The sequence below is a fragment of the Ambystoma mexicanum genome, chromosome 2q (genome assembly GCF_040938575.1).
Source record: "Ambystoma mexicanum isolate Mex_15411 chromosome 2q, UKY_AmexF1_1, whole genome shotgun sequence".
In the NCBI taxonomy this organism is placed as follows: Eukaryota; Metazoa; Chordata; class Amphibia; order Caudata; family Ambystomatidae; genus Ambystoma; species Ambystoma mexicanum.
The window spans coordinates 718,299,223-718,322,064 of NC_090924.1; the positions used below are offsets into that span (position 1 = coordinate 718,299,223).

Consider the following 22,842-nt stretch of genomic DNA (forward strand, 5'->3'; position numbering starts at 1 on the left):
TTACCAAAATCATGTAAACCGGTACAAATCACTGTATCACTTTGTGCCTCAGTTGACTTATGTGTCAATACTGGGTGTTCATGAAAGAGTGCCCACTGCTATATTTAAAGCAATATTTTGAGGCAGAGGGCTTGATCAGCATCTAATGCCCGGGGCCTAGTTATTCAGTTGGGCCTTGACACTGGGACCCAGTGCCATTACTGGTTGAGATCAGCCTGCAACTACTGGTATTATTGCTATTAGCACACCAGGTTCAAACCTGAGGTGCTAATAGTGCGTTTGCCCAAAACAAAACAACACGCAGTAAGTGTGTGGGTGGGGAAGTAAAAAGCCACCATGGAAAAGGAATTTGCAGTATCGCTACTTCTGTTTCCATAGTGAGAGACGATGACATGAATCAGTGGGCCTCATTACGAGTTTGCCAGGAAAAAAAAGAAAATTACTGGAATGCCGATGCTACTGTTTCCGTGAATCTACGGTAGATTCTGAGTCAGCGTGCACGCGCATTCTGGCATGCCGGAAATGGTAACACTGGCAGGCCTGTAATGGCCCCAAAACACCTCATACGGCCATCATTGATGGCACAGACACCGACTTCGGCACAGGCAATGCCGTAATTAATCAGTGCCGGTATTACCGGCACCAGAAACAATGTCATTGCATCAGAACGGAAAATGCACCGGCGGTCATAATTAAAACACAATCCATTGCAATTCTCATTGTACAGGAGTGTTACTCGAAAACCAAGTACATACCGACACAGAGGAACATGTAAGCTAGGCAAGCTGCCATCCATCGCCACAAACCACAGTTCAGTGAACAGGAACTGAACATGCTGGCAGACACACTTGTGGAGCATGCTGATGTGGTGTTCTGTGCTGATCGGCGGCGCCCAGCACAACTAAGAAAAAAGGTCATTGGGGAGGATGTGGCCCGCAAAGTCTCGGCAGTGGGGCCAACACCCCGGACGGTCCGAGATTGTAGGAAGCGGTGGGACGACCTCAGTCTCCATGTCTGCAACCTCCTCGCTGCAGAGCGCAGCCAGGGGCTGGCCACAGAAGGTGGCACGCCATCCCCCGTCAAACTGCAGGCGTGGGAGGAGACCTGCAGCACTGTCCTCCACATGGAGAGCATAGAGGGAGTTGGAGAAGGGGAGAAGGGAGCAGCAAATTTCGATGATGCTGGTGAGTGTCCATAACTGTAATCCCAAAGTCACATCACACACCTTGTATCTTCAATGCCAATGGTCAAGTCTAAATGTTAAGTAAGTGGCACCAAGTGGCACCAAATCCCTGCTGCCATTCCACCCACCGACAACATCCTTCCACAAAAGTACAATGTACCTGTCAGGAAGACAAGAAACAAACCCCACTGACACACCCCACATGTCCCCTGTATTGCCCACACAAGCACCATCTGCATGCAAACAGACACACATCACTGTCCAACTGCTAGTGTCACCGCCGTGCCACCACATGGCCAAAGTCACCTCATGTCAAGATGCACACATCAATGACACCAGTTGCACACTTGTCACACCCACCCCCCAGAGTCAACATCAATGCAGCAACATCCACAAGTGGAACACATCCGTTTCACAATCAAACTCTACATGTCACACAGCCCCTGTGGCATGGCCACAACACCCAACCCACTAGACACCAGTACCCCAGCCAACAGTCACTGCGCCCTCCATGGCCACACCACAAAGATGCTCCCACACTGCATCCCCCACACATTCATGTGTGCACCACGCTTTGGTCACCCAGTACCCCACTGAGGCACAACTGACACGGCAGACTATGCAGGACAGCTCACGTAACACCAGACGAATGCTTGGCAGAGCCATGGAGGGTGTGTACCACCTGGCGAGGTATGTGCCGGAGGGAAATGGAGTGATGTCTGCTATGGCAGAGTCAATTAACATGTTGGTGAACGCTATAGCCGAACAACGGCACATCACCACCCCACTCGGCATATCCTCTAGCACAACATCGACCAGTTCCATTCAGAGTAGCCCTGTGCGTCGGTCAAAGCGACTCAATCGCCCGCCAGAGGCTCATCCCCATCCTCCAAAAAAGGGGCGGAAATAGGCCATATTACTAGTGCATGTGGGGAGGGAGTAGTTGAGAATGGGTTGTGGGAGTAATGGGCGAGGGGGTAGTGGGTGTGTTGGGTGTGGGGGCTGTGGGGGAGGGGCTGTGGGGGTAGAGGGTCTGGGGGTGGTGGGGAAGGGATAGTGGGGGAGGGGGTTGTGGTGGACAGTGTGTGGGGTAAATAAAACGGGATGGTAGTAGGCAATATAATTCACATCTGTACATAGTTCATCTTTATGCAATACACCTGGTGTTCCAAACAAACATGACTGGACATTGCTTATTCAGTGTGAGTCTATTTAATCTAGTAAAGTGTCCAGTTCCCAGTGTGACCCATGCCCAGTGCCGTGTTTTTAACAGTCCATCAAAAGTAGTGGTCAATTAATTCTTGCCATGTCGCAAGTCCATTATTCCCATTCTTGCGCGGAGGATTTCCCTGATCTTCATCGTCATCCTCATTCTTATTCTCTGGTGGCATCATGTCCATGTCAGGGAGCAGGGGGACGTTGCGCCGGATGCACATGTTGTGTAGCATGACACATCCCAGCATGATTTTGCCAACCTTCTCTGGCCTGTAAATGAGGGCTCCCGCCGACCTGCTGATGCAGCGGAACCAGGCCTTCAACAGGCCAAATGTCTGCTCGATGGTGATGCGCGTGCGTACATGTGCACGGTTGTAGGCCTCTTCGTGCCTGTTGTGTGGTTGCCTGATGGGGGTCATGAGCCAGCCCATCAAGGGATACCCAGCATTGCCTGCATGGGAGTGAGAGAAAGGGTACTTGTGATTAATTTGGTTATTCCATGTTAGCACTGGCTGCACAGTGTTCATTGGAAAATGCAACTAAGCACAGGAAATCATAACTGCACATGGCATGTGTCATTGTCTATGAACCCGGTAAGTGAATTTAGGACTGATCCATGGGGTGCAGTTGCTGTCACAGGGCCCAATCAATGTGAACCTACACTCTCACAACTCAACCACAACAGACCACAATGCACTCAATTCACATTATTGTGTTGCCACTGGAAATGGACTGTGCATATACAGTAGCAACTCACACATTTGCCTAATGAGCTTTTTGTGATACAGTGATATCCCCGGTATGCATTCAACACATACAGGTCTTAATGTGCATATACATCGATACCTTCACCCATATGACTAGGTCAGATATTCATTGGTAGTATGTGTCAATTGTGAGGGGCTACGTTACAAGAATACGGCTGGTGGGGGTGTGAGCATGGCGGAATGAAGCTACATTGGATGAGTCCTGCACCTCTCAATCAAATATTGGTGGTAGTCAATTGTGGTTTGCTTCATTTTCATCCTTGACCCATTCTATTTGAAGGTGTCCCTTGAGGTGACTTGACAGGCATACTGACCGGTGGTGTACCTGTGGACTGTGAGTGCAGTGAGTATTTTGTGTGTGTGGCAGATGGTTTTCTCGCTGGCTGAGCATCATGACTTGTGAATTGCTTTGCTGGGTTCATGTATTTCATGCATTGTCACTACAGAGTGGTGCATTGTGGTACGTGTGGTTTATGTTTTGTGATGTTCCTAATACATGTGCCCATGTGAGCACTGTGTCTGTTAAATGCATGGAGACACGGCTGTGAAGGCCTTGCACTTCTGCATGCATTTGCTGTGTTGCACATTCTGTTGAATTTACATAAGTCACAGTAAAAGGCACCCATTACGCTGTGCCTGGTTTTCTCCATTCAATGTGTGAGGTTTTATGTTGTGCGGGTTGGGTATGATGAGGTTGCTTGGTGTAATTCCTCATTTTACTTAGCCTTCTATTGGCCTACCCAGTCTCTCTGCACTGCAATGGATACCTGGTAATGGTTACAGGTATTTTGTGTGAGTGATGATGGATTAATGCATGCAGTGTGCACATGAGCTCCTCATGCATGCTATGCTATGTTTGGAAACCACTCATGCCCCTGTGGTTTCACACACCCAGCAGACAGGTTGCCTATGCTGTTAACTGCCCCCCCCAATTCAACACCCCTTATGTCCCTTTGGTTTCACTCACCCAGCAGATGGTTTTCCTATGCTGTTAACTGCCCCCGACCCCCAATTCAACACCCCTGATGGCCCTGTGGTTTCACTCACCCAGCAGACAGGTTGCCTATGCTGTTAACTGCCCTCTCAATTCAACACCCCTCATGGCCCTGTGGTTTCACTCACCCAATATACAGGTACGATGACCCGCGTGCCGTGCCATGTAGCGGGGCAGCGTGGAGTTGCACAGCACCATGGAGTCATGTGTGGAGCCAGGGAATCTTGCACAGCAATGCGTGATTATTATGCGGGCATCACACACCAACTGTAGATTGAGGGAATGGTACAGCTTCCTGTTGCGGTACACTACCTCCACAGCATGCCGAACAACCATCTCCACATGTGTACAGTCGGGCGAACCAATTACATTAGGCATGAGTGCAAGTGCATGGAATGCTATTTTGGTTGCATTCACCTCCTCCGCAGTCTGTGGTAGGCTAATGTGGTTGCATACGTGGGACAGGAGTGCATCTAGCACCTGGGTGCGCACACAGGAGAAACAGGGTTGGGAGATTCCATGCAGATGCCCCACTGTGTGCTGATAAGTGCCTGTGGCAAGGAAGTGTAGCACACACACTACCTTCAGCAAGGGGGAGATGGCTGTCCGGATATTGATTAGGCTCACCAGGTCATCATGTATGAGGTCCACAATAGTGGTGATGGTGTCCCTGTCCAGCCGGTACAGGGTGTGGATCTGAGAAGGGGTTACATTGAATGGGCTGGCCCTTAGGCGAGGGATTGGTGGCTGCCTGCGGGGTACAACATTCTGCACATTGGGTATCTGCTCGCCCATTATTGCCCTCCTTCTCCTCCTGCGCCTCCACTGCATCCTCTGGCTCAGTGTCTCCTCAAAGAGTGGCTGCACAGGCATGTTCTCCAACTCCAGTACTGTTAGTGCTAATGGTAGCATTGTGGATTTGAAAGGGGTGTGGTGTGTGGGAGTGCTCCTTTTTTGTGCTGTGCCACACTCCGTTGCCTCCACCTGTGCTGATTGTGTGCACCTGTGGCTGGTTTGTACATACCAGATTCCTATTACCGCTTGGTCCGCGATGCCAGTGTTTCCGGCATCATTTTATCCCTTATTAGTGGCGTTTCCATGCCAGTATTTGCATGTCCGTACACCTCTTAATGTGGACTTACTTGCGGCATGCCGGGGTCACTGGCACGGCTGCCGTGTGTGAACGCTGATACCGGCAACGGTGTGGACGGCCACGGCTGGGCCCTGCCGATGCCAGTGACACCGGCATCACAACTCGGACTACTCCGGTTCGGTAAAGGATGCCGGGACGGTAATACCGGCATCGATTTTACCGGAACGGCATACTTGTAATGAGGCCCAGTGTCCAATGAGGAATGGGGGTTGTGGTGTGGCAGTGGATGTGGATAGAGTGGGAGGCAGGCAGACTAATGAGGCTGGGTATGTGGAAAACAGATTGTTTGGAACACAGGTTTTGATTGTTAGCTCAGTCTGCGAAGTCAGGCAGCTGATTGGCTCTCACCTCGCCTCAGGTGCTAACATTTTTAAAATATACTCATCCTTTATGTTAAGCCTGGAAGCGTTTGCTGCCACATTTTCAAATTGATGAACAAGAAAACCTGGGCGCAAGTGCTGGTTTCACAATTTGACCAAATTATGTGATCATGGGCAAGTGACTCTATCTCGCAGTGTCTTATTTTCAGTAGCTGCTAAAACTGCAATCACCTATAAAGGTCAGTGTTGAAATATTGCTCAGTCTTTTTTAAAAATTGTTTTTAATGCAAAGGTTTTTCTGGAGGAAAATTCTGAGACACCCAAATTCCCTTCTGGGTTATATGATCAGATTCGAACTAAGACTCCAGTCCTGCAATTGATAGTGATGTGGAAAACTATCTCCATCTATATAAAGTGCATAATAGATTCTCCGCCAGCCCCCTTTGATATTCTGAATAATACAGATACAAACTCTGATATCACTGAATGGAAAAGATCCTGTCAAGATTTCCTGGAGGGTAAAAATGTGGATGAAGAGATGTTGAAGATCACAACACTTAAAGTAAAGAAAAAAATGTAAGATTAAGATTGGCAAAATGTAACAGACTTAAGAAATAGCTATAAGATGTGTATCAACATCAGCTGGGAAATTAAGAAACTAAATCTCCCCCTAAATTATCAAAAAAAGTTTCCATCAGCCTACTATCGGGATCTGCTGATAAGATGCAGACGGAATATTCTTGCTAAACTAGAAATTAAGCTGATGAGGCAACAGATCGACCAGAAAGACTCTGGATGCCGGTTTTGTGACTCAAGGGGAAACAGAGACAATAAGGCATCTTATGATATCCTGTTCAGGTCTAAGAGAACTTCGCCAAACATTTTTAGGAGAGTATTATCAGCGATACTCCCATTTGTCTGATGAGATGTGGTGGGAAGGAATCCTGTCTGCAGAGAAATTTGGCATAACAATCGCAGCTATGAAAATGATGGATAAAGTCATTGGCATTTTGAGCAGTGAAGGCTGATAGAGACTGGACATAAAACTGAAAGGAATTGAATTGAAATTAACTGAATAGTGTAATCAGAATGAATCTGCTGGACTTTAATATCCAGGATGTTTAAGGTTTATAATTTATTTACCAATAAAACATTAAAAAAGGTTTTTATTATTATTAATTGGCTAAATATTTTTAGCCTTACATAAAATAGAATTTATCATAAACAATACAACACAAAGCAGTACAAAATAAGAGCATCGTATATCTTTATAAACCATTCTAATATACATCCAAAATGTATGTACAAGACTAGCCTGGACCAGTCTCTAGCGCCCACCCTAAGGAATCAATTTTGCCTTTGAAAGATTTTGGCTCTCAAACATCAGGGAGTGATCTGGTATACTGTGGTATCATTAAGCAATCCTTATCAGTCCCATAGGCGCCAAAGCTAAAACTGTTTCCTTAAACTCGTTGTATGTATAAACATTCGCTAAAAGCAGTTATCTTTTAGATATATAATTTGAATCAGTCCTGCAATACCTAAATATTTCAATAAGGCAATTGACAGAGACGTTTCCTGTCCACTTACAGCTCTACGCCAAAACTCCTTAGTTGTCAGCCACGCAAAATCATGCATATGTTGTGAGAAGAACTTGATCCCAACACTATGGGGTGCCAAACATTCAAACATTATGTGCCCTCTAGACTGGATAGAGCCATTTACGTGGCATAAAAAACACTCTTTAACAGCTTGGAATGTATCTGATCGGACATGGACAATTTCTCCCGTTTGAATCACGTTTTTATCCTAAATCGGAGAAATTGCATGCTCCAGAATGGATTAGGACATTTTACCAGATATTTAGGCACAGTGTCCAGGGGTTTATCCTCTTCATTCATGCTCCCATATAACTCATACAATCTCATCTTGGAAATTGTGTTCATCTAATCTGCTTTTTAGCCATGACTGAATTTAAAATCAAAGTTTCAACATTTAAATTACTGGCTACCATGATGGAGTCAGTACATAAACAGAAACGACCAATAGGATTCATGCTTAATTTAGCGATAGCCTCTCTTTGCAAATCCACAAGAGATTATCCTATTGTGGGAGCTACAATGTTTCTGTACATTGATAATATTTTCCAATTATACCAGCCATTTACAGATGCAAGACCAAGTTCAAAGTACAAAGCTGCTAAAGGTATGCAGGCTGGTAATCCTAGTGTCTTCTTCCAAATAACTGATTCCAACATATCCCAATCAAATTCTCAAGCAAGGTAGTTCACTTCTTGGCTGTTCAACAAAGAAGCAACAACCTTGAGCCTATAATATTCTATTAAAGGTTTAATGGTAAATCCACAGTATCTGTTGCTCAGCCAATTCAATTGGGCTGCACTTTGAGTTGTTTTATTTTTCAATCGATTCAGTAATGCTAACTTAGTAGGTTGAGAATCAATATTTTAACCCAAATATCTGATCTCGTTTGTTGCAATAATTGGAATTGCATCTAGGGTGCAAGTAAATGCAAAGGCCTTTCTATTATTCCTACACAGACAAATAATATGTGCCTTTTTGTTATTTATGACCAAGTCATTATCAAGGGTATATTCAAATGTGGCGTTAATCAAGCATTGAAGGCTTTTCTGGATTCTGTCCATTAAAATAAGATTGTTTGCATACGATAGCCAACTTGTTACAAACTTATCAATTCTTAGTGGAGCAAAGGCCTCCTTTGTCAGACATGTCTCCAAATCTGACATAAAGAGGTTGAATAGGCAGGGAGGCAAGATGCAGCACTGGCACAACCCTGGTGGGTGGTCACTGGGCCTGTCGGGTTCCCCTGCACATTCAATCTCACCTGTACAGATGCATTATCATGAGGTTTCATCAGGATTGCAAGTAAGTAGGCCGGAATGTGCCATTTCCACTGTTTTTCCCACAGGCGCAATCAGTTGAAGGTATCAAACGTCAGTGAGAAATCGATGGCTGCAATATAGATGAGGGGCCGCCTGGGCACCAAGAGTTGTGTCCAGAAAGCAATTTACTAAGTGGCTATTTGTTACAGTCCTCATGCCCTTCCTGAACCCTGTTTGCAACTTGCAATTTTGCTGTCGGTTAATAATTAGCCAGATCTGACATATCCCCTTTTCTATAAACAGGGATGATAATTGCTTGGTGCCAAGACTGGGGGAATGTTTTTCATCTTCAAAATGTTCCTGAAGAGCACATAAAGATCAGCCATCTAAAACGTAAGATCTAATTTTGTTATCCGATTGCTAAGCCCACTTGGACCTGGAGTGGCCAAATAAGACTTTTTTTAAATTAATAAATGTATCTGCAGAGTGTCTAGTTGAAATTGCCATGAGCAGTCTTCTAGGTCTGCCTGATGGCTACGTAACGGTGAGACATAACGTTTTTTGATATAGTTGGCCCTGGCTTCTTCACCTAGCGGGTTAGTTTGAAGGCTCTACTGCGTAACAATTTTATCATTAATGAAAGACCAGAAGTTGCCAAGAATTATTGGTCATAACTATTCTGAGCATTTGTTCATCCTCTCACTTCCTGCATTTGAATCGATGGGTCCAAAGCCAATTTTTTATATTCTTGTTTGGTTCATTTAGATTAATTTAAATGTTTGTTTGTTTGTTTTTATTACTTGTATTGCGCACCAGACCCAAAGGTATCAGGGTGTATTGCATACAACTCACAACCTGGTTACACATAAGTATAGATACATATTAATACATCATAAGATACTAAATCCATTTTCATTACACAGAGTTATATACAAGGTGTCACAGCATAAATGTTAAGAAGGTCTAGAGGAGGTATACACGTTGGGGAGGTCTAGGGGAGGTAGGCAGGTTACATGTCAGAGTCTTTGAGTCAGCGTACAAAGTTCTGCCGGAAGTGAGGGTAGGATTGGTTTATTCGCAAGGGAGGAGGTAAGGAGTTCCACAGTTGAGCAGCCTTAACCGAAAAACTGCGACCCCCTACTGTGGAGAGTTTAAATCTAGGGACCAGGAGACAGTTGTCACTCGCTTGTCTAGTGGGTCTTGTCTGGGTTTTTCTAGTAAATCTCTCAGTAAGGTAGGATGGTGCCATATTGTTAAGGCATTTGTGTGTGAGGGAGGCCAATTTCAACTGGATTTTATCAAATGTGGAGAGCCAGTTATTAGATCTTCTCGTTTCAGAGATATGATTCCTCCTGGAAATTCCTAGTGCAGCTCCGAGAGCATTGTTCTGGAGGAACTGGATTTTAGTGATAATTTCCTTATTGGCTCCAATATAGAGCAAGTTACAATAATCCAACTTCGATAGAATCAGAGCTCTGGCCAGGGTAATGCAACTGTAAGTAGATAAGAAAGGTTTCGCTGCTCTGATTAATTTGAAGGTGTATGTTGTAGCATAAGCCATTGCATTCATCTGTTTGTTAAAGGAGAGGGTTGAGTCCAGGTAAAAGCCCAGAGCATTAACCTCACTGGCGACCGTGATCAGGTTGCTGTCAATATTGAAAGTTGCGTATTTGGGGCTCCGTTTCCTAAGGGTTGAGGATGTGCCAAGGATAATGATCTCAGTCTTGTCGTTATTCAGGCACAGTCCATGAGTGGCCATCCATGCCTGAATGATGAGATAAACCTTGTTCACCAAGGCCAAATCCTTGTCATAATCACCAGTAAGTGGTCAGAGAATCTGGGTATCATCTGCATAATTAGTGTAGGTGATGACAAGATGGTCCAGATCATCGAAAAGGGGCTTTGTGAAGATATACTATGGCTTCTTTAGAAAAGTGAGCTGCTGAGTTCAGATGGCTACAAAGGACCCCGTGATCCACAAGGTCAAATGCAGCCGATGGGTCCAGGAGAAGGCGGAGGGCAGATTTACCTTTATACCTGAGCTCGTCAAATTGGGCTTTTAAATCTATTAGGGCTATTTTGGTCCCATGTTGGGGCTGAAAGCCTGGCTGCAGGGTACCAAGCAGATGGTTGGAGTACATGTTTTTCTGTATTTGTAGGTAGGCCATTTTGCCTATGATTTTTTAAGAGGCAAGGCACTGTTGTGATCGGTCGGTAGTTGGTCGGGATTGTGGGGTCTAGGGTCTGTTTTATAAGTAGAGGGAGCACCCAGGATTCCTTAAGATTAGCTGGTATGGTGCCGGTGGAAAATGAAGCATTAATCAGTTTGGAGATGAAGGTGGCCATATCCCTGGCAGTGTCTTTGATCAGTTGGGCAGGGTATTGATCTCCCTTACAATTGGAAGGTTTGAGTGAAAGGATAATTATTTCAGTCTCAATGATGGAGACTTTAGTGAATTTAAAGCGAGGAGGGTGGGCACTGTCAGTAGGTGAGGTGGAGGAGATTTTAGGGTCAGTAGTCGGGGTTAATGATGCATTTTTCTTGGTAATTTTAGCTTGTAAAGTTGTGACTTTGTGAGATAAAGGTTGCTGTATGTTGGAACACCAGAACTTATCTTTTATGCAATTGTCTGGAACTGGGATAGGGGCTTCTAATTCCTTCAAGATGACAAAAAGTTCCTTTATGCTTGAATTAGCTTGGGCAATTCTGGTATTATAGGTATGGCGTTTGGCTGTAATTATTTCACTTTTATATAGGGCAGATATTGTATGGAGGTTGATTTTATTTTCCTCGGAGGGGAGTAGTCTCCAGGATGCCTCACATTGTCTTCTTTTTTGTCGTAATGTTTTCAAGTGTGGTGTGTACCATGAGTTAGGGTGGGCTTTAGGCTTACTAGGTCTCATTTTGAGAGGCGCAATTGAGTCTAATGACATGGACATAATTTTATTGTACTCGTTCACCAAGGCCTCTGGGCCCAAAATTTATGGCAAAGAGTTGAGGGTAGGGAGAATCAGAGGGAGTAAGTTATCGGGGTAATATTCTTTTTATTCCTGGTTGGTATAGGTAGGGCAAACTGAGTGGTGGTCGAGGTCTGCCATTTGGTTGCTAAGGAGAATGTCACAAGGTGATGACATGTCCATATTTGAGGGGAGTTTGACACAATGGACGCCTTATATTTATAGTCTGCTACCCAGTCTAGTATTCTTCCTTTAGTGTGGGTAGGCTGGAGCACTCTCTGGGTGAGGCCAAGGACAGTCAAAGTGTTGGCCACTCTAGATGCCTGCAGATCTTTAGGGTCATTAAAGCCAAGACTGAGGTCACCTAATAAGATAACTTGGGTGGAGGTTTTTAACTTATTAGACAGGATAGTCGAGATATCCTCCTTGAATGTTCCAATTGGTCAAGGTGGTCTGTAAATCAAGTGTATAGTGAGAGTTTGGGAGTTATTGATGGATAATTTAGCATTGAGACTTTCACATGATTTGATATCGAGAGGAGGGGCTAGTCTTATCGAGGGTTTAGATTTGACAATGAGGGCTATGCCTCCTCCTCTTGCTTAATTTCTGTCACCTCTTAGGATGGTGTAACCATCGTGGATGGCCATCATTAGGGCAAGGCCAGCAGCGGCATGTAACCAGGATTCTGTGATTTCCAGGAAATCATAATTTTCCGTCTCGATGGCGTGGGCCACTAGAGATCTGGCATTTAATAAAGCACCTGTAAGGTATGGGGTAGTGGTAACTGAGTCTGGTGGTCCTGTAGTTTAAGTCTTAGGGATGGTGGTATAGGTACCTGGGCATAGTGTAGCATTCCTGGTGACTGTGTTGCACAGGCGATTAAGGATTAGGCCTGAGATAGGATTGCTAGATTGAGCCATAGTGTGGGGATTACCTACTTTCAGGTGGGTAGTAATTTGTAAGCCTTGAGGGTAGGGAAGATTGAACCAGGTGGAGCACATGAGGCTACTGAAAGAGAGTATGAGACTAAAGACAATAGGGTAGTGTCTAGTATTCAGCCTACTGAGATAAGGCATGTGTAGTCTGTAGGTTTAGGTGGTAACACTACTAGGTTAGCAAGGTAGGCTAATCTGACAGTGATCTGACTAGGATCAGTCCGTTAGCTAGAGTGGCTTGTGCAGAGCGTTGTGAACCAGTAATCTGCTAGTACAGGTGAAAACAGGGCCAGACTGGCAATGATTAAGTAGGCTAAGTATACCAATTGTAACAACGATCATTGGCTAAGATAATTATGGTAAATCAATACAGTGCATGCGCCACGTAGGCTAAACTGGAGGTAGCTAAATGGGCTAGATCTAGCAAAAGTCTAGTGTAGATTATGGCATAACAGTGCAATACATGTATAGAATAGGCTAGTTCAAGAATAGTTAACTAAAAGGCCTTGGCATAGCATTGGTTATAGCATAGCAGTGCAGTACGGTTCATCAGTAGAGTAAAGCATTCGTGAAGACTAGGCTAGTCTGAATATAGAGTGTCACAGAATACAAACGTTGCAATAGGTACATGATGCTTAAGGGTATGTGCACCGGTCGCAGTGTGGGACGACGTTGTATTACAGAGCAGGACTATTCGTACCATGGATGTGGGTAGTACGCTGTTCATAATTGTACTCAGTGTAGAAGATAACAGAAGGTTACAGTTGGTGAGGATTACTGTAGAGGGCACAATTGGAGGAACGAACGTAACGTAGTGCAGAGTAAGACACTTGTTATGTTAGTTAGGGGTGAAGTATAGGAGCACAGGGAGAGGAAAAACACCAACAATAGAGGAGACAAAGTACAGTGATATACAGATCTGTTGGTAGTTTGGCACTTTGCAATATCTTAATGCATATCGCAAAGCTCTCCTTCTCAATTTAGTGTCTTAATTGGAGAAGCTTCTCTGATTCCCAAAATTATTATGATGGGCATTCAGTTTTGGGTCACAATTATCTAAAGAAATTAGCAGGGGAAAACAATACATACCTTTCCTCAATAGAGGTATTTACTACTGGGTCTCTTAGCCTACTGATGAAGATTGTCCTATTTCCCTTTTTTTCTTTCTCAATTACAATTAACATTAGCTGTAAGATTGATTTGTAGACCCTGCTTCAGGGCATTTATACCAATGGCAAAGGTCTGACCAGGTGTGCAGAGCGGCACCCGCGAGCAGAACTCGTAATGTGGCTGTATGGTAGCTGTACCGGCACCGTTGTTGCCTTACCGCCACAATCGTAATGAGTCAAAGTGTGTGTTCAATGAATTTGAAGAGGAGTCCCCCGAGGCTGCCGGTTTTTCAGCTGGCAGCACATCGACCAAGAAATCTATATCCCGCCTTTGGAGCGGTACTACTTGCTTGCCACAATATACAAGAGGAGCTGTGATCTTGGAAAAAGCACATGAATTGTGGCTTACACTGGTGTTCACAGAGCTGTCCACCACAGTTTCGGGCCCATAATCTTTTTTAGGATGAAATTAGGTCAACTAGCTCCGGCACCGACGGGTCTAGTAAGGATTTCTTAATGATATCAGATCACTCCCTGATGCTTGAGAGCCACAATCTTTTAAAGGCAAAATTGATTCCTTAGGGTGGGCGATAGAGACTTGTCCAGATGAAGAAGGACCAGAGTCCACCAAGCTTGCAGTATTAATAGATACAGCCTTTGGCTTTTGATTTTTTACCACTTTGTTTTGTCACAGTGGCCCTTTTCCCATTTTTAGATTGACACTTTGCCTGTCATGACTCCCAGGGATACACCCTTAGTTTGCAGGAGGAGGAGACATAGTGACACGGGTCAAGAATGGACTAGGAGAGTCGCTGGCTGGCGCAGGCACTGGTTTGCAATTATTGCAGGTAATGGAAGTGGCCACCTCCAAGATGGCTGCCATGTTGGACTTCCTCTTGGAACACAAGATGGCCCCCAAGCAGTGCATTGCTGCAAAGACTTATCGGTCTAGGCTCAGGGTGCAGCACAAGCTTATATAACCATGCCTTGGGCCACACCCTGCGCTTAGCATTTCTCCTGCATCCATGTGTAGTAGTGAAATGCTTACCGCGCTGCCTGTTTCCTGATTCTGAGTACTCACTGAATTTTCACACAGTAGAGCGCTCCGCTTACCTGAAACACTCCTCGATCCTTACGGCATCCAGAATCTGCATCTGCAAAAGGAGAACAAACTAGTGAGTGGGACGCTAGAATTTCAGAATCGCTTTCATTTAAGAACAAGAGAGTCAGAATCGCTTTCATTTAAGAACAAGAGAGTTTGCTTACCTGCATTCCAGGCATTCCAGCATTCCACCGGCCTCGCAGAGCCTTTGGCATGCTTCTGCTCCGCTCGCCTGAACTACCAGATCTATTCAACAGACACAAGAACAGAGACATCATTGCATCACCTGCAGGGACTAAAGGCAAGAAAACATCATTGTTCAATTCACACACTCCGTTATAAAGACATAACGACTCAACACGCGCTGCCTTGCAAAACGCAGAGTCACCAGAGACATTTATACACAGACTACTATTATAGGAAGCACCACGTGTTTCGCAGCTGGATTAGACCACTTCTCTCGAGTGACAGAACTGGAACCAGTGTCTTCACAGGGAGGAAAGGAGGGCAGAGATTGAAGCAGTTACTAATCTGTCCCAATTGTTTATTCAAAGATCCTCATTTAGCACAACTCATCCCAGCCAGTCATTGTGACAGCTTGCCTATCCAGACCCTGGGGACCTTCCAAATCACTCCGACCACACTTTATGCAGGGCTATTCTTGCCATTCTGTATATTGTGGGGAAGGAGTGGTTTGAATTGCGCATCTGACACTAGAGAGCCACGCACAGCCACGCATCCAACACCAGAAGACCAGGTGCTCCTGCAGGGCATCAGGTAAGCGTTACATTGCCTTCTTTGAGGGATCAGTACATAGTTCTGTCTTTTGGAGGGAAGTGCCCCTGACATCCCCAATAGTTGGAATTGTAACCTTGCTCCTTTTATACTGACTTTTACACTTGTAGGTAGTGCCACAGATTCTTTAAAAGAGAGAATGTTTTGCAGCAGAGAATTCCTACGTTGAATGTGGGTTTCAATGCCCTCCAATTTCAATGTAATTTCAGTGAGATGAATTGTATGGGCCACCAACTAAACTTTTATAGTATCATAACTCTCTGAAAATGAGGTGAGCACCAAGTTGAGTGAGGCAATCGAGGGTGATGTTAACTCAGACTTCTTCTCTAACTCTCTCAGGGTGTGATGTAATGTTTGGTTGGTTTCCTACATGATCGAAGATATGTTAGACAGTGCTCCTGGGGACTTAAACATTGCCAATTGCTCTGTCAAGAATGCAGGTGGTTCATTGAAGCAATGTAGATTACCCTTGCTAACTGCACAGGGAGTATTAATTCTATTAAAGACTAAGAGGCGAGCATTATGCTTTCACTTCTTTTATTACTCTTCAGCAGTTTCAACTATAACATGGGAAAACATTTTCAAAGGTGTCTTTCTATTCCGCACTTTTCTTTTTTCCTTAACAAAACTACAAATTCCAAGATATCTGTAGTCCATTTAGCACTGTCCCTTGGTATGACCACATCCTCTCCTTTAGGCTCCTCCTCTTCTTTTGATGCTCTGAACTGCATCCTTCCAACTTGTAACAACGGCTGGTCCAACAACGTGATGAACTCTTTGAACTGGTGCCTGTCCGTGTTGCGGATCCCGCTGCGAGGCAAATACTCTTTCTGTATCTGATCGCCTGGATATTTCGATCTCAGTTGCTCTTTTGTTCTTCTCCTAAGTATCATACAAACAACAATATCAGGGTGGTGTTATGGTACTGTTTCACATAATCACAAACAATGCAAACCTTGTTTTACATGCAGTACGTACGAGGAAGGGAAAGTAATGCTCGCCTCCTAGTCTTTAATAGAATTAATACTCCCTGCGCAGTTAGCAGGGGTAATCTACATTCTATGACAAGACTGGAGGCGAGCATTATGCTTGTTTAAAGCTTCCCTAATACAGTTGTTGCTATCCCTCTAATAGGTTTAAAATAAAACTGTTTAAATGTGCAATCGCTCGCCCAGTCTGCTGCTTGCATAATCTCCTGGAGGGTTACCCCAGCTGTGAACGCTTTGGACGCCATGGCCCCTATCACTGAGTGTGCTCCATATTCCCTGAGGTCTATGCCTGCCAATTGCATCACTTTGCGCACCCATCTAGCTATGGTAGCCGTAGCAACTGCCTGAAAAGGCTTCCTGCGTGTTATTAATGATTGGGTAGTGCTGGCTGCCCTGCACTCAGCTGTTCTGTTTTCGTATTCCTTAATGCATCTAGCGGCTCACCATTTGGAATTATCCAGAAAATAAGGGTAGTGAACTTAAGTGGAGCCCGTCTTTGTTCTCCTCACTATCGAGAATGTTACACCTTCAGGTCCAAAAACCTTTCTACGGATCTCAGCATCGCTACTTTGCCTGATAGTTGTTTTAACGATAAAAATCTGTCTGATGGCCAACTGTCTATCAGCCTGAGCATGAATGTGACGTCCCACAGTTGTCTATACCTTGGCTCGGGAGGTGCCTTGTATCGAGCTCCTTTTATGAGCCTGGCTACTGCCGGGTGTTCTCCTGCCGGCATGCCCTCTACTGGCAAGTGACCTGCTGAAATGGCTGACCTGTAGACCCCAATCGTCCTAAAGGCCTTCCCATCCTGTAACAGGTGTGCCAAAAAATTCAAGATTGCAACTATAGGTGATGAAACGGGATGAAAATGTCTCCCTCTGCACCATTTTGTCCACTTGGCCCAAGCCGCGTCGTAGCTCCTCCGGGTGGAGGGAGCCCAGGATTCCGCGATAAGGTCTGCAGCCTGTGTCGAAATGCCTGGCAGTTCCCAGCATCTCCTGATAGTCTGCACGCTATCAGTGGGAGCGTCCCCCTCACTCTCAGAGGGTGAAACGATCCAGCTGGGTCCGTGAGCAGGTGCTGTCCTTCCGGGAGCAAAAGAGGTATGTCCGCGGTCAGCTTCATCAATGTCGAAACCACACTTGCGACTTCCACATTGGGGCGATCAGGATTAGGGCCGCTCTCTCCCGGCGACACTTCGCTAGTACTCTGCTCAGCATCGTGAAAGGGGGAAAAGCGTAATGTATCTCCCCCGAAAATGTATGGAGAAATGCATCCGTGCCCTGTGCGGCTGTGTCCAGCCTCCAACTGAAAAAGCTCTTTGTCTGCGTTTTGAGTCGTGACGCAAATAGGTCGTAGTGTACCGGGCCCCATTTCTGGTTCAGGAGCCGGAATGTCTCTGGCTCCAGCTTCCAGTCGCTGGAGTCTGTCAGATAGAGCGAGTTCCAATCGGCTCTCACCTTGAGTTCTCCCGGTAGGTATTCTGCTGTGACTGACGTTCTCGACTGCAGGCACGAGTGCCAGAAGTCCTTTGTCAGTTCTGCTAGCAGTTTGGACCTCGTACCGCCCAAGTGATTTATATATCTCACGGCTGAAATGTTTTCCATTTTGAGGAGCACGTAGGAGCTCACTCTCTCCCTGATGAATGCCTTGATGGCAAATGACCCTGCCAGAAGATCCAGGCAGTTTATGTGAAGCTGATGGTCTTCTTGGCTCCATTTCCCTCTGGTCTCCAGGGACCCGCATCTCGCTCCCCAACCTTGTCGACTTGCGTCCGATTCTATCACTAGGTCTGGTTGGTCTCCAAAGATGGCACGCCCATTCCAGGCATCCATATTCTTCAACCACCACTCCAGTTCTGTGATAGAATCCTGGTCTAGGGACACTCTCTGGTGGTATCTCAGACCCTGCTGTAGCTGTCTGTTCTTCAGTCTCTGCAGAGCCTGATAATGTAAGGACCCAGGGAAAATAGCTTGGACTGAGGCGGCTAGCATCCCCACTATCCTCGCTAGTCTCCTGATAGAGATCTCTTGCTCTTTCAGGCAGCCTCTGATCTCTTTGATCTTTCTGTTTGGTAGTTCCAAGGTTTTCTGGTGTCTAGGACGAAACCCAGGAAGTCTAACCTTTGCGCTGACTTGGTCTACGACTTCTCTCTGTTTACTAAAAAACCCAGAGATTGAAAGAGCTCCTGAACCCAGGAGTTTTGATACACCAGTGTACTCTGATCCTGAGCTAGAAGAAGGAGATCTTCCAGATATATGATCATTCAAATACCCTTCTCCCAGATTGCTACCGCTACTGGCTTCATCAACTTGGTGAAGACCCAGGGCGCTGAGACTAGCCCGAAGGGCATTGTACTGAAGTGCCACAGCTGCCCCTTCCACCGGAATGCTAGATAGTCCCTGAACTCCGCCTGCACTGGCACCGTGAGGTAGGCATCTTTCAGGTCTATCCTGGTTAGTCAGTCTCCCTCTCTCAGGGTGTCCCGAAGTTGGTGTATGCCTTTTGAAATGCCGGTATACCCACCAGCCGTTCAATTCCTTTAGATTTATAATGGGTCGTACTGTCTCTTTCCTGTGAACCAGGAACATAGGACTGACAAAACGAGGGTTCGCTTCGCAGATCTCTATGGCACCTTTCGGCTAGAGTTGCTAAAGCTTGTGGTGTAGCTTGACCCGGTCTGCTTGCTGCAAGTGGATCTCTGCCGGGCCAGTCACTTGCGCTGGCGCTTGGATGAAATCTATGTGTAACCCTCTTACTGTTTGCAGAACCCATGCATCGGAGGATAGCTTGCGCCAGCTCTCCCAACAGAGCTGAGTTCTCCCCCCCCACTGGAGGATAGTACCCTTCTCTCACCTGGTATAAAGTTCTGGCCACGACCAGCTCCTCTTCCTTTGCGACCTCTAGGGAAGCGACTTCTTGATGGGAAGAAAGAGTCTTGCTGTTTTGACTCCCAATACTGCGCTCTTGAATTCTGGGGTCTTCTACCTCCCTGGTGGTGACCAGCTGATCGACCCTGATGACGGACAGTCCCGGCAAAAACTCTGCCAGGAAATATCCTGCGGATGAATGCCTGAGCCTTCTCTAAAGAGGTGTAAGTGGTAACAAATTTGCCTATCTCCTTGCCGAATGTGTCTCCGGATAGGAGTCCTTGGGCTGCCTCTCCTGCTTCATAATTCGCTAGATCACTTAATTTGGGGTCAATCTTGAGTAAGAGGCCTCGTCTCCTCTCGGACGAGATGGCGCAATTGGCGTTCCCCAGCAGGCATACAGCCCTCTGGGACAAGTTTGCTAGGGCTTCGGGGTCAATTTCCTCTCCCGTGTCTCTGGCTCTCTCGGCCAGGTCCATCATCTTTGCCAGGGGTCCTGCAATATCCAGGACCTTCTCCTGACAACTCCGCCAGGACCTATTGATTCCCTTCCTCGGATCTTTGCTTGTTTTAGCGACAAAAGCCAGAATATTCGGATCTAGGTCCGGCGTCTCCGATACTTTGCCTGGTAGGTCCGGGCGAGGGAATTCCGCCCTGAGGCACTGCCTCACTTCTTTGTCTAAGGCTTTTCTTACCCTGGCAGTCATATATTTTGTCACTCTTGGAGATGGTTGCCAATCGGAGTCTTTCGGATTCCTAATATTATCGGGATAAAACATATCGGAATCCTCCTCTGGCTCTTCGTCCAGGTGTTTTTGTTTGCAAGTTCTTTTACTGCTGGGTTTCACCCATTCCTCCTCTTCCTTCTCATCTCCTTCTAGCGAGGATCGCTCGTCCTCCGCTGGCTCTTCTTCCGAGCCTAGGTCTTCAGTCCCCATATTCTCTTCCCCTGGGCAGGGGGTCTTGAGGCTTGGCACAGCCAATCGATGTATAAAAGCTTCCTTAAGCTTGGAGAAAGCGTCAGAAGCCTCTGGTGCCTTATCAGGTACCCCGTAGGGACGACCCGGGGGGGTCATAAGAGGCCTTCCTCTTGCAGGTCTGTGTACTCCCCTTAGCTTCTGTAGGCGTGCTGCTCTTTTTCAAGGTGCTCTCCCTGGGCTGGGTCAGCATAGACTCTAGGGTCTCCAGCCTCTCTTAAAGGGGTTTCACCCCTTGTGCCACTGCGTCTGCCAACGAGCTCCCCAGCACTTGTTTGAAACTGGCAGCGAGGTCCAGGGATTGCTCCTCCTCGCTCCATTCAAACTCAGACATCTTAATAGTGCTGTGTGCCTATTACCTCTGCAGTGTCTAGTGCACGCCCACTGCTTCATTGGTTCAGTACGGGCAAAGGAGACTATCACTTTAGTCTAGTACCGAGATAGTCCTTCTATGCCCAATAATCAGCAATCCCCAAAATAGTAGGGTTTCTTATTATAAATAATTATATAAGTATCATTTTTTAATTTTTTATGATCCAGTGGCTGACACCTGTGTTCTGCTGACTTTCTATGCACTCTGGCTGGTGCTAGTGGCTTTCTTGCCCACAGCGTATGCTGCTTTCCTATTTGCAGAGCCCCTTCTCTGCTGTCATAAGCTCGTAGGCTTTTCTCTCTCCATGTTAACTCACTGCACGAGTAGCTCTGATGTTCGGGCTTTACTCTGATTGCGGATCTTCAAGGATTGGCATGTACCGTACTTTGTTCTTTATTTAGAACGCTTCATATTCTGTTTAAAACGGCACCAGGCTTTCAAACAATTGCGCGAGGGAAGTGCGTCACGCTGCTGGCCCACGTCTCCAAAGAAGGGGGCTGCCGCGTCACCCTCTTCCCTCGCTCTGCCCCCCGCAAAGGTGGGGGCCGCTGCGTATGGCCTGGAAAGGGAGTGCGAGCCCCCGGGCATGTCGTGAATGCGACACGGGCCTCCTCTCCCTTCACTGCCGTCCGACGAAATCTTTCTGTGCCCGGAATGATACTGCGACTCGCTGTGCGCGCGCACACGTGCTATGACTCCTGCCTCAGAGCCTCTGATGAGGTAATGCACTATGACAAGAAAAATCACCATAAAGACTTGAAATGTACAGCGCGCCTCCTAAAAGATACAATATATATGTCCAGAACTCGTTCCTCTTAAATATAAATTTCTACTCCCCGTTCTAAACACTTATCTATCTAAGCCATATCAGAATAGCCCGGGGTAATCATGAAATGCACTTATCTGCTTGAAGAGCAGGAAAAGAAGACAAGCAGCCTAAAGGAGAGGATGTGGTCATAGCAAGGGACAGTGCTAAATGGACTACAGACATATTGGAACTTGTAGTTTTGTTAAGGAAAAAAGAAAAGTGCTGAATAGAAAGACACCTTTTTCAGTTTTTTCCCATGTTATAGTTGAAACTGCTGAAGAGTAATAAAAGAAGTGAAAGCATAATGCTCGCCTCCAGTCTTGTCATAGAATTCAAAACCTTGTTGGCATTCCCAGACATGGGGCTTCTCGTTTAGCCCTCCTCGAGATCACAGGTAAAGGCAACCCCCAAATCTGCTTGCAAAGGTTTCACTGCTAAAGTGCTCTCATTCGCAATGTTATTACTTTCCATTCCAAGAATCGATACGTGTAATTGGTCACATGCGTTGCTTGCAATAGCTCTGCGCACTGGCTTTGGACGTGATTGTATCAACAGTTGCTGGATAATATTTGGCGATCTTGCTTTGTGTTAGAGAAGCTAACTGCCCAACTCTGTTCACAGGTAAGCAACATGAGTGGCTGATCAGCGCCAACCAAACTAGGCTCCGCCCCAGATGGTTTATCATGGTTTATCATTGGTCAGCAAATCAGTAGCAGATGTGACGGAGACCCTGGTACGACCTCTGCAATCTCAATAGCCACACGAGACGGAGCTAAACAGCGTCTAACTTTAGTACAAATATAGCTGTGTCATTGCAGTTAAATCCGAGGTAGCCACTGAAAATTAATTTGAACTGCTGGCATTCAGAGGGACGTGCAGCAGTGCTGGTCTTGAGCTAAATTCATGAATATTTTTACTCAGCAAATTATACATCGCTTGTGGGTTTGCAAAATAGGGATAAAGAGTAACAAAAGATCACTTACCAATAATGGTGCAGGACACTTCAGTTCAGCCCCTCACGCTCCCCAGGCTGGCAGACTACTGACTGCAGTACACTTCACCACACTTCACACGTGCCTCACACGGAAGTGATGCTTTTGTAGTTTGTGCTCCACCACCTGGATCATTTAAAGTGACACTCATTTTCCTTGAAAGGAAATCTGGCACCGCTCATGCTGTCGCTCCTGTCGCTGACTGCAGTACGGTGCAGTACACTTCACCAGTCTTGTTAGGGTGAATGGTATTTGCAAGTTAATTTTAACCTTTAAATTATATACATCACATTTCTTAATTGCAGAGTGAAAGAAATATTAAATCAATTATTAATATGAACACAGGGAATAATTATCATAAATCATGTATTTTACAAAATGCAAGTGCACTACTAAATAAGTTCTATTTAGTGGATTGTGGGAGAAAGATAAAATAAAAATG

At 45.9% G+C, this 22,842-nt stretch overlaps 1 long non-coding RNA gene across 1 annotated transcript; it reads right to left on the bottom strand.

Moving 5' to 3' along the window:
* Positions 1-2,395: 2,395 nt before the first annotated feature.
* Positions 2,396-22,597, bottom strand: LOC138569713 (uncharacterized). The gene is made up of 4 exons (XR_011303306.1): positions 22,392-22,597; positions 14,761-14,842; positions 14,608-14,648; positions 2,396-2,849 (listed from the first exon to the last, which is right to left on the bottom strand). It is a non-coding gene; the product is annotated as an uncharacterized lncRNA (long non-coding RNA).
* Between the last annotated feature and the right edge of the window lie 245 nt (positions 22,598-22,842).